The 20,028-nt window shown below is 42.0% G+C and overlaps 1 protein-coding gene and 1 long non-coding RNA gene across 3 annotated transcripts in view; one reads left to right on the top strand and one right to left on the bottom strand.

Moving 5' to 3' along the window:
- Positions 1-1,858, bottom strand: part of LOC127046755 (uncharacterized) — a 3,837-nt gene extending 1,979 nt beyond the window's left edge. Inside the window, exons 1-2 of the long non-coding RNA XR_007773180.1 lie at positions 1,531-1,858; positions 216-308 (exon numbers count right to left, since the gene is read on the bottom strand). This is a non-coding gene — a long non-coding RNA (uncharacterized LOC127046755). The remainder of the gene's footprint in view (positions 1-215; positions 309-1,530) is intronic.
- CEMIP2 (cell migration inducing hyaluronidase 2) overlaps positions 1-20,028 on the top strand; it is an 85,121-nt gene that overhangs the window by 11,244 nt on the left and 53,849 nt on the right. The window contains exon 1 of one of the 2 annotated variants that reach the window (XM_050944119.1): positions 1,753-1,848. The exons of the other annotated variant lie outside the window; for it this stretch is intronic. The gene's annotated coding sequence lies outside the window, so the exon portion shown is untranslated. Of the gene's footprint in view, positions 1-1,752; positions 1,849-20,028 lie in introns of those variants that run through there. 2 annotated transcript variants of the gene reach the window in all.

The following is a 20,028-nucleotide window of genomic DNA, read 5'->3' as shown; positions in this document are numbered from 1 at the left end:
GGGACCGTCCCAATATTTAGGTGTTTGTCCCGCGTCCCAACCGATCTTTGGTCAGGACACAATTTGTCCCTATATTTCGGTTTTTTTGCTCCACTGGCAGCACTTGGCTTTTTTTTTTTTTTTTTTTGCTGCGCCAGCAGACTCGCCCCCCCAAATGTGTCCCAATATTTTCTCCCTCTCATCTGGTCACCCTAAGCGTAAGTAACGGAAGCTACCTGTTGCTTTAAGCTGTAATGTTTTCTTGCAGCATGCTACCCAGCCACTAGATGTCTCCTCTGCTGTACAGCATTTCAGACATGGTGTTCGTCCTGGTAAACAAAGAGTTAGTTAGAACTCAAGCTGTGTGGAACTCTTTGTCTTTAGTTCATAGTTTTCTTTAATAGTCTCCTATTTGAGAAGGAGTGTGGCTCTCTATAGCATGACAAGCAGTGCAAGGTTGTACTTCTCTCCAATTTCTCTCCCTTACTGTCAGTCATGTGTGTGTGTTGCAGAATGTTCCCCAACTTCCCCCGCAACATAACACAAGGTGATTATTATTTGAATTCTGATAATCCACAAAATGAGCTATATGCTGCCCACATCTCCACGGGGAAGGACAAGTCCCTGCTCAGATGGTAAGAGGGAAAGCAGGATGAGTACTGAATGGAGGAAGGGAGGCGATGGGTGTAGGTGCAGAATTTGCACATATGCGACCTGCATGTTGGGGTAGACGGACGGGCTCTGTGGGGACATAGCTCTGGTTTTAATTAGTCATCAAACCATTTTCCAATCCCAGCCAGTGAATGAGAGAAGCTCCTGCTGCAAGCACCAGAACAGCATCCCCCCTAAACCCCCAAGGAAGCATTATTGAAAACTTCACATGCACTCGCAACTGCTGCTGGCTTCAAAATTGCAATTATGCCTGTAGTGTAGATGCTGCAGACTCCTGGTCTGCAGTGTGACAGACAGCAAGATCCCTAATGGCAGAAGGGAATGGACTGGTGGTGTGCAGGCATGCTCACCAGGAAAGGATGAAAAGGGGGAAGCAGGAGGGAGGCTGAAGAGGTCCAGGGGTTAGACTAAGGTGACCAGACAGCAAGCGTGAAAAATCGGGATGGGGGTGGGGGCAATAGGCGCCCATACAAGAAAAAGACCCCAGAATCAGGACAGTCCCTATAAAATCGAGACATCTGGTCACCCTAGTTGAGAATGAGGGTAATACAAGGGGATTGGAGGGGAGAAGAGCATGGATGGGATGTAGGGACCTGGGAACAGAAGGCTGGGTAATATGGGGTATGGAGGCAGAATGGCTCACGGGAATGTGGGGGGTAAGAACAGAGGAAGGCGCTGGAAAGGGAGAGGAATCCCCGGGGCAGTCCAGGGGGCCGAACACGTGGGAGAGGCCGCGGGGAGACACCAGCGCAGCCGGGGGGCTGGACGCAGCGGCTCCCCCCGGGTACGCTCGCATGGTACGGGCGTGACATGCTGCTGCCGACCGGGCCCCGGGCCCGCAGGGCGAACACCCCATGCGGGGACCCACTCCGGACTCACGGGGCTGGGCTTCTCCCCCGCGGCGCCTCCGGCCTTCCTCTCCGGGCCGAGCAGGGCAGGGCAGCCCAGGCCCCGGTGCTCCTCCTCAGGCCCAGCCTCTCAGCGCCGGGGAAGAGGGGGTGCAGCCGGGCTGGGCGGGGAAGGGGCGGCCGGGCGGAGCCGCGTCATTTCGGGGACGGGGGCGGAGCGGGCTGTTTCCCCTCCAGGCCACAAGGCAGGAGCCGCTGCCAGTTGCATAAAAGCAGCAGCCGGGGCGGGGACCCGGGCCACCATGCCGCCCTGACCGGTAGCGTCCGCAGCCCGCCGCACGCCGCCGAGGTGAGTGCCAGCCCCGCCGCCGCCCGAGCGCCCCCAGGCTCTGTGCAGCTCTCCGCTTGCTGACTTCCGCCCCCCAACTCCGGCAGCTCGCCCCCTGCTGGCTCCGACTGTCCCCCCAAGCGCCGGACACTTCACCCCCTTTTGGCTTCCCTCTGTGCCCAGGTTCCTTACCCCAGCCCTGCTGCCCTCTTCCCCAGCACCCCCTGCGGCTTAGCTGCCCCACGCTGTTCACTCCCTGCTTCCTTTCCCTTTGCTCCCTACCCTCGGGTCCCTATTTTCTTTCTCCCTGATTTTTTCAAGCTCAGGTACAGTTTAAATGAACAAATCAGAGTTTCATCTGCAGCACAGAACAATTGTTTGCAGGGTTGTAGCCCTGTTGGTCCCAAAAGTTTGTATGAAAAAGCCTAAGTTAGGAGCGGAACTAAAACATCCTTCCGCACCCTTTTCTGGACTGCGTAAGAAGATTGTTTTAAGAGAAGAAACTGTTACTTAAAAGGTGATAACTTATCTTGACACTTTTTTTTTAAATTAGGTTGAGTTATTGACAAATCTACTTGTAAGCAACTTTTTTTTTCTTTCTTTCTTTTTTTGCTTTGCTTAGGAAGACAGTTACACTTGTATTCCCAAGTTTTACCTCTTGGCTGGTCATGCTTATCTTTGCTAAACTAAACCCTAGCTTTCTTTATTCCAGTTTTAATAAGGAAATAGAAAGTTAATGCCTTGTGTTTTAAACTAAATTGGGAAGTCTCTAAAAATTCACGTGCACTTAAATACTGTTTTAGGTTTGATACTCTTGTGTGTCAGAGTAGTAACAGCAACTGGTATTGTAGACTTTCCTGAGAAGAAATTAAAAATGTTATCATTTGATGTAACGTGTTACCTATTTAAATGTGCGTTTGGAAAAGCTTATATTAAAAATAATGGCCTGACTTAAATGTGGGGGTTAGGGAGAGAGCTAGGAAATTCACAACTTTAAATTCTAGTTAGATGTAATGTCCACTGTATCCTAGGTATTGATGGAGTCCCTGAACAGAGTGTAATCTTTTATACCCTCAAGTAAATTCTTCCACTGATGGTTATTGCATGTATAAATTCCTAGCACATGGTGCGAACTGACCTCAACAGGTGCAGCAGTACACAAATGCAGTGAGTTCAGGATGAATACGCTGCCTTAACTTTTAATTCCACAGGTTTTTTTGTTCTTTTAAACCAGATCAATAATGATTTATTGTAACTTTTGTATTTTAAGTGCATTTTTGTTCTAACAAAATTATTGAATGCATTAGAACCTCTTTAATAATCCACAACAAATTTGACAGGGTGCGCTCACCTCTCAGCAGGTAATTGATGCTGTAGCAGGGCCTTGCCTTGTAAAAATAATCTGCCTTAACAAGTATTTTACATTGGGGTTCTCAAACTTATTTTTCTGATAGTGTGGCCCTTATCTTAATCTCATAGGCTACCTCCCCTCCCATTTGCAACATATGGACAATATTCTCTCCTATTCATGATCATATAATGTTCATATGGTATCTTCAGCAATCACTTGCATAAATGTAATATTAGGAAAATACTTAATATAGTTTTAGCTTCTTTTAGTGAAACTTATCAGTTGGAAACAAATAGTGGAGCCTGCACCATGTTACCAGCCAGCTTTCCATAGACCACCAACAACTGCTCTGCACTGCCAGTGGTCCATGAATTAAAATTTAGAAACCTCTGCTGTATTATCATAAATGCTTGAAATTGAACTATGCTTGAAACTATGATTAACAACAACCCCAAACAAAAAATCCCCAACCAACCAAACAAAAAAATGTGTTTTGTGACTTATTCTGATTGTTCATATGCATGGAATTTTCAAAATTCAGTAATTTGCAAAGGTTATGTGCATTAGTGTGATGGACTTATTAGCTTCCATTTGATGTTATATTGAGTTTGTGGTGCTTTACTACTCGACATGGTAAGAACAGAATGGAGGATATTGAATTAAATACAAAAATGAAAAATAGAGTAGGCCTCGTTTATTTTTCTAGTTTGTTTCTAATATGTGGCAGATTTTGACAATGGCTAACCACCAACTGGGGATTTTAGACATGGTCGGCAGTTCTGGATTGTGGGAGAAACACATTAGGAAGCTGTTCCTGCTACAATGATCATCATCAATGAAACAGTTAATGTTGATAAATATAATGTCGTCTTAAAGTTTCAGAACGATTGGTCTGTTGAGATGAGGTTTCCCCACTCTTCATTAAATGCCTGGCCATGCAAGATGGTGAGGGTGCTTAGCTCCTAACAAGGTAAAGGTTCTATGGTTACACTCTGTTGCAGCCAATTATCAAATCTTGCTAGAAAGAGGTAGCATGTCTTCATACATAGAACTCATGTGCAGATTGTGCTTTCAGAGCATTGGCATGAAAAGAACAAAGGTTAGTGTGGTGACAAAGCATCATGCTTTGCATTTGAGACATGTATGTAAAAAAACAAATTGTAATAGTTATGTGGTACATATTTTTAATACATCCACAGATTGGGTGCCTGTTTTAGGTGTAGCCTTAATTCTGTCTTTCCTGTGTTTCTAATATTAAAGTTCTTAACTGTAACTTTCTTGAAAGGTGATATGCATGAAATCACTGTGCCTGCAGCTTTTACATCATCTTAATTAACTTTTTGTTGAGTTTAGAGTATACTATATGTTCCAGTTTAAAATGTTTTCCCCAAGGGATAATTTATGAGCACAGGGATGTCCATGAAAGTATAATGGGAGTTGTACAGCTAAATCCTTGGAATTAAAGAATATGTTTTAGGGTCTCTAAAAACTGGCTACACAATATTTTTCATGTTTAAATACCTTGCAGATTGTCTTGGTGTGTGTGAGGATAATTACACTGCAATATTACCCTCACTTTAAAGTTGAGACAGTTTTATGTGCGCCTAAAGGGAAAAAGATAACAGAAGGCTGGTAAGTAACATAAACTAAAACAAAAAAAACCCTTACAATCAGGGCCAGCTCTAGTTTTGCCAGAATGCCACCCAAGCAACAACAAAAAAAAGAAGGTCCGGAATGCTGCCCCTGGAATTGTGCCGCCCCAAGCACGTGTTTGCTTTGCTGGTGCCTAGAGCCGATCCTGCTCATAATGCTACATTGAGGAAAGAGCAGATCTTTGATCTGCTAGACAGTGATAGTCTTCCTTTTGAAGAAGCTTCAGTCAAGAAAGTTATTTTGGTGCATTTTATAAATAGACTTGCACTGACACATCTGAATTTACTGGTATTGGATGACCTGTCGCTCATTAGAATTAGGACTGTACTGCAACAAGGAAAACACAAGGTCCTTATCTTGCAGTATCTAGTTCTTTGAAATGCTTTGTCCTTGGAGGTCCCACTTGTGGAAATCCACAAGTCTAAAATCTTTTGGCTAGCAGTGTTGGGGGCACGTGTGCTCTGCATGTCTTCATGCCCCCTTACCGGAGGCACTACAGGAGGAGTGCACCTCCAATTACTACTCTGTTTGCTTGCTAATCCAGAATCCTATTTATATAGAGGACTCTGAAGTAGTGGGGAAAAAGGGTGGGTCATAGGATTGGCATGCATCTCAAAGAACTACAGGTTAGCAGTGTTTCTCAAATGGGGGGTCATGACCCCCAGGGGCATTGTGAGACAGGTTTTGGGGGGGATCACAAGTGTAGGGCCAGCGTTATGGGGTGGCAAGCAGGGAATTGCTGGGGCCACACGCCACAGGGGACCCTGGGAAGCTAAGTTGCATGCTTCAGCCCCTCGCTGCCCACAGCTGAAGACAAGCCCCATTACCTGGGACTGAAGCATATAATTTAGCTTTGTGAGGCCTCCTGTGTCATGGGGTCCTGGGCAGTTGCCCTGCTTGCCATCCCCCAACACCGGGCCTGAGTATTAGTCATAATTTACTTAATGATATTTAAGGTAGGGGGTTGCGTTTTTTTCAAGTCTTAGTAGGGGAAGGTCACAATTTTTTTTTAAGTCTAAAGGAGGTTGCCAGGTTGAGAAACACTGCTGTAAGGTAAATGCCTTGTTTTTCTTCAATTCTGTGTGTCTGGGTCCCATTCATGGTGACTGGTAAGCAATTCCCAGACCAGATAGGAGGAGAGTCTTAAGAGTTCTGGCTAAATAAAATGCAGAAACGTTCTTGTGAAGTTGGAGTCTGGTCTGGATGTCAGGTCCCATGAGTAATATTTTGATATGTGGATAAAGCTACAGGTAGCCATTCAGTGAATCTCTTGAAGAGAAACATTCCTAAGGTAAGCAGGGTATGTTACCCAGAGTTTTCAGAACCCACAGCAGTGGTAATTTAACTTTTTCACTCCAGGCAGTGTCAGGAATAAATCAATGGGAACACAGAGCTCCGGCTGATGAAAGATTAGTACGAGTTAGCGTGCTCTTATCTAAAACTACAATTTATTAGTTTTAAGCACACACAGACACAAAATAATAGCTTAGAACATCCCAAATATTTACCTAAAATTGGATGGTATTGAGTAAATTGCAGCAGTTCAGCAATGTCTGGTTGTTTCCCTGCCGGGGAGTAAGGTGTCAGGGAAAAACCCCTCTCAGGATAGCTTCAGAGGACTGCTCCAAAGTACACTCTATTATGTAATCCTTCTATATCTAAGTTTTCCAAAACACATAGATCATAACGACCTCTACTAGATCATCACATCTAATGTCAATACATTATTTATCAACAAACAAACCTAACAATCTTAGTCATAATAAACTTTTATATCAAAGGCGCCCAAACGCCAAAGTTCTCGTCCGCTTATTTGCTTTCATCTCAATTGTTGATTTTCTCTCTCCTCCCATTCTGATTAGCAGAGACTGCAAGCCTGCAAATGTATTTGACCTTGCCTCCAGAAACTCTGCTTGTTCAAATTAACCCTTAAGTAGGCAGTGGTCTATTTTTATTAATTCATGGTGGCTGAATGCACATAATATGGTTGCAATTGACTTGATCAAAATCTGGGGTACATGCACCCTTCAAATCTGGGGTAACATGTATGCTGCTTTAGATTTAGTAGAATGGACCCTGATACCCGTGAGAGGGGAAAGGCCCTAGTGTTTGTATTAAATATGGGTCTGCAGCCTACCACTTGTACAGTTGGTCTGACCCAGTATATCCATTCTTATGTACAATCTCTCAAAACACACTGACCCCTGGAATTGTCCTTGTGGGCTACAAATAAAATATAGTAACAAAGGGCTCTCTTTACATTTAATGTGTATAATGTAGCTTCCCAATGATTTGAATGGGGTTTAGCAAAGAAATGACTGACTGACTGATTCACATTTAATTTGGAAAGCTCTTTAGATAAGAATTTGGAGTGAGACCTCAACATCTTTTTATCCCTATAGAATCCTATATACTGTAGGTCTGCCTTAAGGTTTGAATCTTGTTAACCCTCCTAGCTGAGATGATGGCCACTAGGAAAGGAATCTTTATGGAGAGATGGTAAAGTGAATAGTCATTTATAGCTCAAATCAGGGTTTTATAAGAATGGTTGAGACAATAGTTTGGTGCCAGGGTGGAGGTAGTTCTCTGGTTGGTGGAAAGGCATGGCTCAGGGCTTTAAAGCACTTCATCACTATGAAGTGATGGAAGACTGGATTGAAGGGTGACCAGTGAAGTTTGCAACTAAGTGGACTCTGACTGAAGTGGTGTTCAGTCTTGTTTGTTTTTAGTTGGAAAACATAGGTATTTACAAACAGGATCTTTTTGAAAGAGTCACACCTTCCTGGGAGGGCCATATACAGAATTGTTTCCATTTCTTCTGTAAAGGACTCTGCTGGATGATTTTCTGTTTTAGCTGAGATGTCTTGTACCTTTGCAGAACAAATCCTGTTTATGTGGCTCAGCCATCTGAAGTATGCTGTGAAGTGCAGACACTTTGGGAGAGGGTGAAAAATCTTACCTTGATTCTGAACAAAGTCCCACTCCTGAATATCCTGGGTGTGGAGGTCTTGCACTAGTCGCAGCAGCTCTGTGAACCATAATTGTCTTGCCCAAGAGAGAACTATGAGGGAAAACTCTGGCTGTGTAATGTGTGATCTCTGTGGTGACTCTGAGGATTACAGGAACCAGAGGGAAGATGAATAATAGGCTTTTTGACCAGGAGAGGAGAAAAGTATCTGATAGCTGGGACTTCTGTTCTGTTCCAAAGAAGGAATGGGGCACTTGTTTGCAATGTTGCTGAACAACAGGTCTATCACTGGAGAACCCCATGGAGAAATGGCCTTCAGGGTGTTGATAAATTGTATAGTTATTTGCTTGACCAGACTTTGGTTCATTATTTCATTATGAAATGTACTTCAGACTAAATAACCAATATCAGTCAGATTTATTAATATGGTACAGGAAAAAGGTTCTATATGATACCTGTTTCTGAACAGTAGTCCTGTGCAGCCATGTTACATACACCTTGCGTGGAATGTGTGCTCCCCGAGTTATAAGTTTCAGCTGGTATTATTTATGATTTTACAAGTTACACATGTCTTCACACATGACTAAAATCCAGCCCAGCAATTTGTTCCAGTTCCCTAACTTCTTGTTCTGTTCCTTCCTTATCTTTGTGTTAGATACTAGTATTCCAGGTACTGATCCGTGAAGCTTGTACTAAGACATAGAATGAATGTATCTTCATTTTGACAGGTTTCCTATTTGCTTGTGCCAAATACTTAGCATAAGTGAACAGGGTTATGGTATAGGCCTTTTTAGGCCATATCACTGTTGTAATATTTGTGCTTAATGTTGCTGGTACTTAATACATGCTAATATATGGTGTGAATAATGCATACTATTAATACAATCTATATATTTCAGTTCTGAATCTGATTGCCCAGGAAGGAGTAATGTGAAAGGGGATCTGGGGATCATAGTGGACCACAAGCTAAACATGAATCAACAGTGTAACACTGTTGTAAAACAACTGAACATCATTCTGGGATATATTAGGAGGAGTGTTATAAGCAAGACAGGAGAAGTAATTTTTCTGCTCTATTCTGCATTGATTAGGCTTCAACTGGAGTATTGTGTCCAGTTCTGGGTGCCACATTTCAGGAAGGATGTGGACAAACTGTTGAGAGTCCAGAGAAGAGCAACAAAAATGATTAAAGGTCTAGAAAACATAGCCTGTGAGGGAACACTGAAAAAATTGGGGTTGTTTAGTCTGGAAAGGAGAAGACTGAGGGGGGACATAACAGTTTTCAAGTATGTAAAAGGAGGAGGGAGAAAAATTGTTTTTTAACCTCTGAGGGTAGGACAAGAAGCAATAGGCTTAAATTGCAGCAAGGGATAGCAAGGTTGGACATCAGGAAAAACTTCCTAACTGTCAGTTTGGTTAAGCACTGGAACGAATTGCCTAGGGAGGTTGTGGAATCTCCATCACTGGAGATTTTTAAGAGCAGGTTAGACAAACACCTGTCAGGCATGGTCTAGACCAGGGGTCAGCAACCTTTCAGAAGTGGTGTGCCGAGTCTTCATTTATTCACTCTAATTTAAGGTTTCGCATGCCAGTAATACATTTTAATGTTTTTAGAATATCTCTCTATAACTTATCAGTTTAGTGTGATCCTTGCCCTTGCTTTTCCTTGCTGAGTTTTCCAATGTCTGGCATGTATTTGGATAATTTAAGTGACAGAGGACAGATTCCATGTGTGAAAATACAGGAATGTGGATCAAAATGCTGAAAGGCAGAATTCGGGGGGCTGCATTTTGTGCGCTCCCCACGAGGCGCGCGGGAGCTTCCGGTTCCACTCCCATCGTGCCGCCAAAGAAGGACCCTCCGCTGAAATGCTACAGGCGACAGCAGCAGTCATTGAGCTGTTCAATTGCCTGCCGCTGTTTTCCGCGGCACATTGGCAGAAGGCCCTTCTTTGGGCGGCGCAACGGGAGCGGAACCAGAAGCTCCTGTGCGCCCCTTGGGGAGCGCACAAAATGCCGCCCTGCTCCCCCCCCGAATCCTGGCACCCTAGGCAACCGCCTAGAGTCACCTAATGGAAGCACTGGCTCTGCATCCAGCAGGTCAGAATAGAGGCCCCATGATCTCTGTCTCGGTAGCTTTAAGTGCACTCCGCAGATCTCCAAACTTTTCACACAATTCTGAGCTTTTTAACTGAATGAGCTGCATTTTGAAATCTTCAACACCCATCCACTGAAATACAAACAAATCCAAGTCGCTTTTGTTGAACTTTTAAGGTTTAACTCGAAAAGAAAGCATTGGGCCAGATCGCTGGAAAACTTGAAATCTGTCAGAAAATTCTGATTCCAGTTCTTGCATGTACGTTCCAATCTCATCGACACTGACAGTGCAACGTGTGAATAGCTCTTTTCTGTGTTTGAAAGTAGCGGAAAGTCAAAGTTCGAATATTCCGAGAAAAAACTGCTAGTTTTACAACAAATATCTTTCAGGTTTCATAAAGATCCAGAAGAGTTTGCCCTGCACCCTGGAGATGGAGGTTGAGGTTGTTTAGGTGAGCGGTGATGTCAGTTAGAAACCTGAGCTTACACGGCCATTTGTCATCATCCAGTCCAGGGTAGTTTTGTTCTTTTTCCGACAAAAAGGCTTTGATTGCATCAAAATAGTTTACAAAGCACACCCGAACCTTGCCATGACTTAGTCACCAAATGTCTGTGAGTCAAAGCAGATCGAGCAACAAGGACATTCACAATTTGCACCACTGTATTCATCATATTATTAAGCTCTGAATTAAATTTTTTTAGTGTGACTGTCGGGTTGTCGGGCAGCCAATTTGATCTTCAAGTAACTTTACAAATCCCTTCTGTTTTCCGACCATGGCAGGAGCACCATCTGTTGTCACACAATATATTTTTCTGATGTCAACTCCTCGTTCTTCAAAATGGTTTACAAAAGTTTCCACTATATCTTCCCCCTTTATTGTGCTATGCAGGGGTTTTAGGCAACAAACTTCCTCTTGGATTTCATCGGAAGCACAGTATCTTGCAAAAACTGCCAAACGTGGAACGTCGTTTATATCCACGCTCTCATCAACTGCAACGTTAAACACTGCTGTGTCCTTTTAATGTAGTTGTCTCCTTTTCGTTAATATTTTCTGCCATTTGGTTTATGTGTCTCTCAATTGTTCTGGCAGAGACAGGCAGTTCTTTTATTCTAGATACGCATCTTTATTTGGCAAATCATTGAACAAAACCTCCGAACTGCTGAGAGAAACTTTTTATATATTCCCCATTTGTAAATGGCTTTCAATTCTTTTGCAATGCACTGTGCAATTTTGTAATTTCCTTCTGTGGCTTGATTTTTACTTACACGTAAGCATTTAAAAATATGGCTTTGCTTCTCATATCCTGCTACTGCATTTTTGATCGATTCAGTCTTGTCTGCTTCATCAAGAAAGGTTTTCTCGTGCTTCATTTGAAAATATCATCGAACACTTGGTATGCAACAATCAACACTTTCACAACAGAAAGCACAAACAGCATGGTCCTTCTTTTGAATCAGTCCAAATGCGTCTGTCCAAAAAGGCTGATATGAATGGACATCTAACTTTACTTTCTTAGGAGCTGACGTTTTGTCAAATGTACCCCTCAACTTACAGTGGAAAAAAAAATCACGACAGACGACACGCACAATGTCAAATGCAATGCCGGCAGATGGGACCCCAGGTGGCAGCAGAGGCCCCAGGACCGGTGGCCAGGACCCAGGTAGTATGAGTGCCACTCAAAATAATCTCACGTGCCGCCTTTGGCACATGTGCCATAGATTACTGACCCCTGGTCCAGACAATACTTGGTCCTGCCTTGAATTCAGAGGACTGGACTAGATGACCTCTCAAGATCCCTTCCAGTCCTATGATTCTATGATTTATATGCTAGCCAGCATATATTAGTCAACAGGGGATAAATCTTGCAGAGACCACTTGGAATGTTCTGAGTACTTTCTACTGAGGTGGTGTGCCAGGTGGTTACTTATGCATGTGTAAGTGAAGGACTGTGGGAATTATGCTTCTTGGCACAAGGTGGGGATGGAGCTCCACTTTACCTGTTGTCTTTTGGAATCTGGAAGGTGTCTTCCTTTGGCCAATTGGTTTCCTGAATTCAAGTCCTCGGCCATTACAGGAGTAGGGCCTAGATCCTGTCCCAAAGAAACAGTCATCCCACAACAGAAGGTCACAGCCGATATCTTGGAGAACCCCAACTACCTGCCAGCATGACCCCTCCAGTGTCTGCACAGGGATCTGACAAATACGCAGGGAAAATGGCTTCTTCCCTGGGACCTTCACCCAGGTCACACGACCCCTCAGCATCTGGTGAGGCTGCACCATCTGGGGCCTGACAACAGTTCTTGGTCCCAGGATCTCACCACTCCAGGAACATCTCCCCATTGACAGAAAGCCTTGCATATCAGACAAATTGCCCCGAGCTTCTGTATGTTTATGTGAAGCCTAGCTACTTGTGGGTGATGAGCTCCCCACTTCTGTGTGTGGAAATATCAGTCACTAGGAATGGGGGGGAGGCAGGGAACAAGAGTGTGGAAAGGGGACTCACTTGCAGACTGTCTGGATTTATCCACCTGTTTAGGGAGACTAGAACAATAGAAATCATGAGTTGAATATCCATGGTATGTCTGACTATACACTGATCTCAGCCAACCTTAAAGGTGAAGTCAAGAGGTATTAATTATGTGCCTGAGTCCACGTGGTGTACTAGTTTTAGGCAAGTTTTTGCAGTTGTGTGTGGATTTCTTTGATGTCTGAAATGAAGCTTAAAATTGTCTGGGATCTTTCTTGTGGAAGGAAGGCCTTGGCCAGAGTCTAGGACTGCTCTTATGAGCTCCACCAATTACTTTGGCATTGGTAGGATTTATCATACCTGTTTTTCAGTCCCAGAGAGGGGAAGAGTTTGAGAACCAGTTTGAGGTATTAGTGATGTCCTGAGAAGACTTTCCCCAGATGAGCCAGTTCAGGTATGGATAGATGGTGTATTGCTGAGACTCTCAGGTATGTGATTAAAATTTGAGGCTGTATAGAGTCCAAATGGCATTATTTTGATAATGCGTGTTCCTGGCTGTGAATCAAAGCTACACCTATGTGCTGGAAATATTGCCATGTCCACGTTCAGGCACACATCCTGAAACTCCCTACCTACAACTCCAGTTTCCTAATCTGGAAGTTGTTTCTCCGTACCTCAGTGGAGCACCACACTTACTAATTCCATACAGTATCTGGGATAAGCAAAATGCTGTTACCAATAATTCCTCACAAATGTAACATGAGGAGGTAGTATATAATACTAACCAATTTAACTCTATTTAAAAATTAAAAAGTAGATTGCTTTGGAAAGAGTCTTTTCAGCAATGTAGCTAGGATGATTTAATACTCTGTTAGACAAGGATTCATTTAAATATCTTCTTGCTAACAGTAATATTTGGAAGGGAAATGCAAAAGGTAGTTATATGGCTTAAAGAAAATGTTATGAATGCAGCAATCATAGGAGGATGTTCAAGATAACTTACTTTGGAATTTAAATAAACTTTTCTGGTTGCTATTGCAAGGCAAGCTAGCAGTTTCCTCTAACTTTGGCACACATGATGATAAACTAGAAAAAAAGTGTAGTACCGTCAAATGGAAAAAAACTAGATACCATGCCTCACAGGATATTGTGAGACTTACTTGACTAATGTGTGCAAGTACTTTGAGTTCCTCAAATTGAATGTGCCAAGATAATGCAAAATATTATGTTAATACGTTCAGCTGCCATCTTACCAGAATTAAAACTTAACAGTAGATTTAAAACTTTTGTTTTTTAAAGTGTTTGTTTCAGCTATCATCTATTGAATGTTTTTCTTTTCCTTTTCTTTCCGTGTGATTATTTTTTTTAACAGAACACTTTTCTTGTCTCTCTTGCTCTTAGAGAATGTTACAAAAAGATAAAAGCATAGAAGAAAAAAGATTATATCCCCATTTTTAGTGACTCCATTGTACATAATTTGCGGGGCACTGCACATTATGTATTTATGTGACAGCTTCAGATTATTTGGGACCTAAGCATTTTAAAAAAAATTCTAGTCCTCACGGCTTCAGAGAGAACCTGCCAAAGCAAACAGTGTAAATGCTGCGATGACATCTGTCCGAGTCTGCAGACAGCCTGAATCATTGATTCAGTTAAACTCCCTTGTTTTTTATTAATCTCACTGGAGTGACAACTCTAAAGCCCAGTGATGACACTTAAACGCCAATATTAACTGTTTAATTACTGACTATATTAGCAGATAGACACGGAAAGGGAGTGAGGGTGAAGCCCTTGAGAGGTGTGGGTTGGGAATGGTCGCCTGAAAAGACAGAGGAAAACAGGAGACACAGAGAACAGGGAGAGATGGAGAAGGAAGAAATAAAACAGAAGTGGGTTCTATTGCTGAATGATACTGAATAAATAATAAAAGTTTTGGTTAATACATAAAAGCTGTATTTTCCCATTGATCTCTTTGTAAACCTCCAACATCAGGGGGAGCTCTGTCGTGGTTTGAGGGGAGCATGACCTCCTTTTTTTTATACCCTGGACCATAATTGAACATGGACTCTGGTCCTTTCTTCTGAATGAGTTTCACACTGTGCTGGATCCATCCACAGTATTTTACTGTTCTCTCTTGCATATTGTACATATGAGAGAGCTTTATAACTCAAACTTTTATGCAAGCCATATACACAAGGTAGGTGATCTGATCTCTCTCTCACTTTGAATGCATTATAGTCGCCCAAAAAGTGCCAAAACCAGGTCTTGTCTTCTTAAAGAGTGTCCTCACTACTTTTGAAACATATATTTTTAAAACAGTTAATAGGTCCTGAGTTGTTTGGCTACGTTGGATACCTGCACTCCTGGAGTTTTCTTCTTTTGAAGACTCCAGCCATTCATAAATACAATTTATCATGAGCCTCATTTTTGATTAGCTGTTCAGAGAAGATCATTATTCTATACTACTTTGCACTTCTGAGGTATCTTCCACCGGGGGATTTCTAGGGCTGTGATCCAGCAAAATGCCGGAATACATACTTAATGATCTTGTTGACTTCAATGGGACTATTTACTTGCTTACATTTAGGTATGTACTACTATCACTCTGTCCCATGGATTTTTATTATTCCATCAATTTTCTGTGACATTTGTTTAATGTGAGACATTATGAGACACTCATGTTCACACATCTTAGTATTTAGATGTCTAGCGTTCGTATACAAGCACTTATAAAATTTGTCAATATTTACTTTTATGCCTTCATGTGATGTAATTGAATGGGACTCTTTTTTTATGGCTGTTTCTTTTCTGTTCCTACCTGTATTTTATCATCTTCTATCCTCTCCTCTTTGCTAGGATATAGAAGATCTCCTTTAATCATACCTTAAGTGATGTGTCTCCCCACCTGTCAATTTTCCCCCAGCCCTTGGTTTAAAAACTCTTCTAGGACGTTTTTAATTTTGTATGCCAGCAATCTGGTTCTGTTTTGGTTTAGGTGGAGTCTGTCTCTCTTGTATAGGCTCCTCCTTTCCCAAAAGTTTCCTAAGGTCATGTCTACACTTAAAACTTAAGTTGAGCTGTGTGTAATGTAGACCAGGGCTAATAAACATGATCCCTCCTCTGAATGCCATTGTCTCATCCATTCACAGAGACAGTGCAAAAAGTCTGAGAGTTTTGAGCCTTCAAAAAGTCTGGGTTTACATGACGCAGTTTATTTTTCTGCTGGAACACCTATTAAAAAGTCTGTTCTGTCTTATCTGAGACTCTCGACAGCTTACTGATTATACTCTGCTTTCTATTTCATCTGACTTTCTAATACCACCATCTGGGGGGAAATAAACCATCTTAAATTATGTTCAGTAAATTGGGTGACATCAAATATTCACAGTAACTTTACACATTATGAAGCCCATCAGGGTTTCTCTCATTTATTAAAAATATTTCTTTATCTGTATTCCCTACTGTTTGTGTCTCTTTATGCACCTGCAGCATGAGTGAGTTATTTTCCTTGCTTTTATAAATGTGGATAAGTAAGTATAGGTTTTTATTAAACAGTCTATCATTACAGTATATAGACATTCTAAAAATTAAAAATGGTGAAGGAAAATGTGTGCCTGAGAAGGAAGCATACTTGCACTTAGATGTGCTTAATCTGGCCTTGGCTACACTCACACTTTACAGCGCTGCAACTGGGGTGTGAAAAAACACCCCCCTGAGCGCTGCAAGATACAGTGCTGTAAAGCGTCAGTGTAATCAGGGCAGCAGCACTGGGAGCGCGGCTCCCAGCGCTGCATGCTACACCCGTAAGGGATGTGGTTTACATGCAGCGCTGGGAGAGCTCTCTCCCAGCGCTGCCACTCTGACTACACTCACACTTCAAAGCGCTGCCGCGGCAGCGCTCCCGCAGCGCTGCCGGGGCAGCGCTTTGAAATTCCAAATGTAGCCATACCCACAGTCTTCACTGGGATTACTTATGCTTAAAGTTCAGTATATTCTTAAGTGATTTACTGAATTGGAGCCTTGATACATTTGAGAAGTTGTTGAAGACTAATATTTTGTTTTGTCAGATAAAATCCCTATGATAGCTGATAACTAGGTTCCAGGCAGGTGAATTTATACATGTCAGATTTTCAGAAAATCATCCATGCTTTCTGTTTAACATACCAGACTTTGTTGCTAATTGTGAACTATTTTGCATCCTTTTGTTCATCCCCTCCACCTCTCTTACAGTTTGGATTTCCATCTCTACCTTTTAATCTCATTGCTCCATACCAAACAAGTGTCCGGTTACGTGCCAAGAAAGCTGTAGTGACCGTTGCAAGTATTACGTTATGCGAAAGAGATGCCCTCTTTGATGTCTTCTTTGTTCTTTCTGAGTTCTGTTCAGTTTGAGATTACATTGTGTGTGAGAAGTTCATGAACAGGAATTGTAATGTTTTATAGCAAAGAGCAACAGGATTGGCATCTCTTTTTTTTTTTTTTTTAAATGATCTGAGCAAACTAGAAATCCATAAAATGTTGTGTGTTAAAGAAGCATTACGTTATGGAAGAGTTTGGAAGTAAATTTGTTTTGCTTTTTTAAATAGTCTTTCAGGATTGGATGCTGGGAAGGCTCTGGAATAGTGACTCTGAAGTTTTGTAAGTGTTTACCCTCATTCAAGGCCAGAAGAGGACTTGGTTTCTCATCTTGGTTAGCATCAGACCATATTCCCAGAATGGATTCTTTAAATTCTTTCTTAAAAGGGTGCTAGTACAATGTCAGAAAGGTGCCTGAATTTGGTCATCTAAATCTATACTTAATCATCTAAAGAAGTGTGGCATGAGCTTCTAAGGCGCTGAGCATCTGCAACTTCTACTGATGCCATTAGCAGATGTGTGTTCTCAGCACTCCTGAAAATAGGCCTTTTCTTTTTAGGCACACCCGTGTTTGAAGGTAAAACTTTTATTTCCCTGTAATTCTGGATGTTGCAATAATGACTAACATATTTGCAAGAGTGTTCTTTTTTAAATTTGTTTTAATCTCCTGTGAAGTAGAGGTAGATTTCTTTTTCCGGTTGTCGGAGTAGTAACACCAGTTTCTGGTGCTTTAGGTTCCAATTTAGGAAAATGTTCCTATTTTGAACAGCACTTAAGCATATATTTAAAGTTAATGACCTGTTAAGCACATACTTATTGACCCCTTGAGTGATATTTAAGCATGTGCTTTAATGTTGCTCTGAATAGAGCTCTTTAATATATAATGGATAAAAATATGCAAAGCTTTTCGTTGTGGGGGAGAGGGGTATAACTTTGAGCATTCTTACATGCAGGGTCCTCTGTATTGTGTAACATAGGACACCTAAATTATATGGCAGATTTGCAGTGAATTCTGAACAATTTATGACAGCTATGTTAATTCACAAAATCATTTGATAACTTTCACTTGTACTGGAATAATTCTAAAGATTAACCATAAAGTAAAAATAGATAACCAGTGAATCTAATTCATTGGAATTGTATCAGAGGACTCTTGCTTTAGTAGCTGCACATCAAGGATAGGTGGCTAGAGCATGAAACTCCTCATAAAAAGCTCCTCCTTCTGTGTAGTTTTGGAGCCTGAGATGCCAGCCAGTATTTCTTTCAAACCTCCCTTAACTCCCCATGAAATCAATATTTATAGCTCTTGCTGCTCTGGCTACTGTTATTGCTGCCTTGAATTGCAAAGAACCTCTCTTGTTCTGCTTTCTTCCGTTGTAATTGTGGTGACACAGGAGCTGCTGAAGGGGAAACAGTGAATTCCCATTGTGGGTGAAATATGCTTCATGTGGAAAGTGAATCAAAAATGGTAGAGGGACAAACTGAGTTGAACAGGAGCTGGCAGGAAAATGTCCACTTTATATAGTATAGAAAGATTTAGGCTGTACCTCCAGCCAAAACATATAAATACAGTCATTTGCACAGCTATATTGTGCACAGGGCCTTAGTATATATTGGCATGTCTACTCTGCAATTAGACACCTGCAGCTGGCTCAGGGCCAGCTCACTCAGGCTTGCAGGACTCGGACTGCAGGGCTGTTTAATTGCGGTGTAGATATCCAGGCTTAGACTGGAGCTGGGATCTAGGACCCTGTGAGGTGGGAGGGTCCCAGAGCTCTGGCTGCGTGATTTGGTATGTCTACACCACAATGAAACAGCCCCACAGCCTAAATCCTGTGCGCTTGTCAGCTGGTATGGGCCAGCTACAGGTGTTTAATTGCAGTGTAGATGTATGGGTGTGTTACTGTCTAAAATCATCCATAAAGTATAAATGAACAATAAAACCAACAATTTCAAATGTGGTGATGTTGGTGTAAAGGATTAAAATTGAAAAATAAAAACCATTCTTTCTGTCATAGAATAGAATATAAAATGACAAAAGGAAAGGTTTCAGAGTAGTAGTGTGTTAGTCTGTATCTGCAAAAAGAATAGGAGTACTTTTGGTACCTTAGAGACTAACAAGTTTATCGTAGCATAAGCTTTCGTGGGCTACTGAGCTGTAGCCCACAAAAGCTTTATGCTACGATAAACTTGTTAGTTTCTAAGGTACCAAAAAAAGAGAAGGAAATTCACAATGTTTAAATAATTGTTATATGGCAAAGAGGAATGAGCACAGCTGCACTGTGAACTTGTTGATTGTACAAGACCTCTCATTCATGGTAGCCTTTTGATATTTTTGTGGGGAGGGATGGGAGTGGGAGGCGTTTGGTGGCTCTGTGAGCATCTCTTTCCCACCCGTCCCTGGAAGAACAACATCACTTGCCCCTGAATGGAAAATTCTGAAACTTTTACAGATAGCGAAATTCTGTTCCCAAGCAAGTATTAAAATCAGTTTTATGGTAAGACGGAATATACTTGAATTGCAGCATTGACTTCCTGCAACATTTCCTAAACGTTTGAAATGAATTATTTTCAAACAATTACTGTAGGTTGTCATGTGACTGTGTGCCAAAGAGCCTTACATTTCTTGTTCAAAATAGAGGAAAAACTTTACTAAATGGTCTCCTTTGTGAAATGGCACTATTTAGAGAATATTTATTAGCTCAAACTCAAAGATAAAATAAACTTTGAATACCCCCTCTGGGTTTGGTTTAATACTGTTACACCAGTTCATACTTTTTATTGTTTATCTGGTTTGTTTTTGGTTTTTTTCCCTGCACTATTTGAAACTTTTTGTGATATGAATGTTATAAATTCAGACACTTCATCTTAGAGTTAAGTGTTACTCTTATATCTAAAAATTCTCAGACCAGGTTCATGTCTTTGGGTTATGAGTCTGTTCTAAAATGTCACACATCTGGTTGATCAGAATTATTGTACTAGAGCAGTGGTTTTCAAACTGCGGGTCGAAACCCAGTATTGGGTCACAGAATATAAGGCACTGGGTCGTGGTGGCTCTTGTCAGCACCTCCGACAGGCTGTTAAAAGTCCTGTTGGTGGTGCTGCCTGGCTAAGGCAGGCTAGTCCCTACCTGTTCTGTTCTGACACTGCTACGCCCTAGTGCCCGGGACGGAGGCAGCATGCAGAGGTCTGTGCCTTCTCCCCGCCCCAACCCCACGCGCCTAGGAGCCAAATCTGCAACTGGCTGCTTCTGGGGCGTAACATGGTCCGCTGACCAGGAGCACCCAAGGTAAGACCATGCCCCAATC

This window comes from Gopherus flavomarginatus, chromosome 3 (genome assembly GCF_025201925.1).
Source record: "Gopherus flavomarginatus isolate rGopFla2 chromosome 3, rGopFla2.mat.asm, whole genome shotgun sequence".
Taxonomy (NCBI): domain Eukaryota; kingdom Metazoa; phylum Chordata; order Testudines; family Testudinidae; genus Gopherus; species Gopherus flavomarginatus.
Note: the sequence above shows the minus strand (reverse complement) of the source record. Positions and strands in the feature narration are given on the sequence as shown.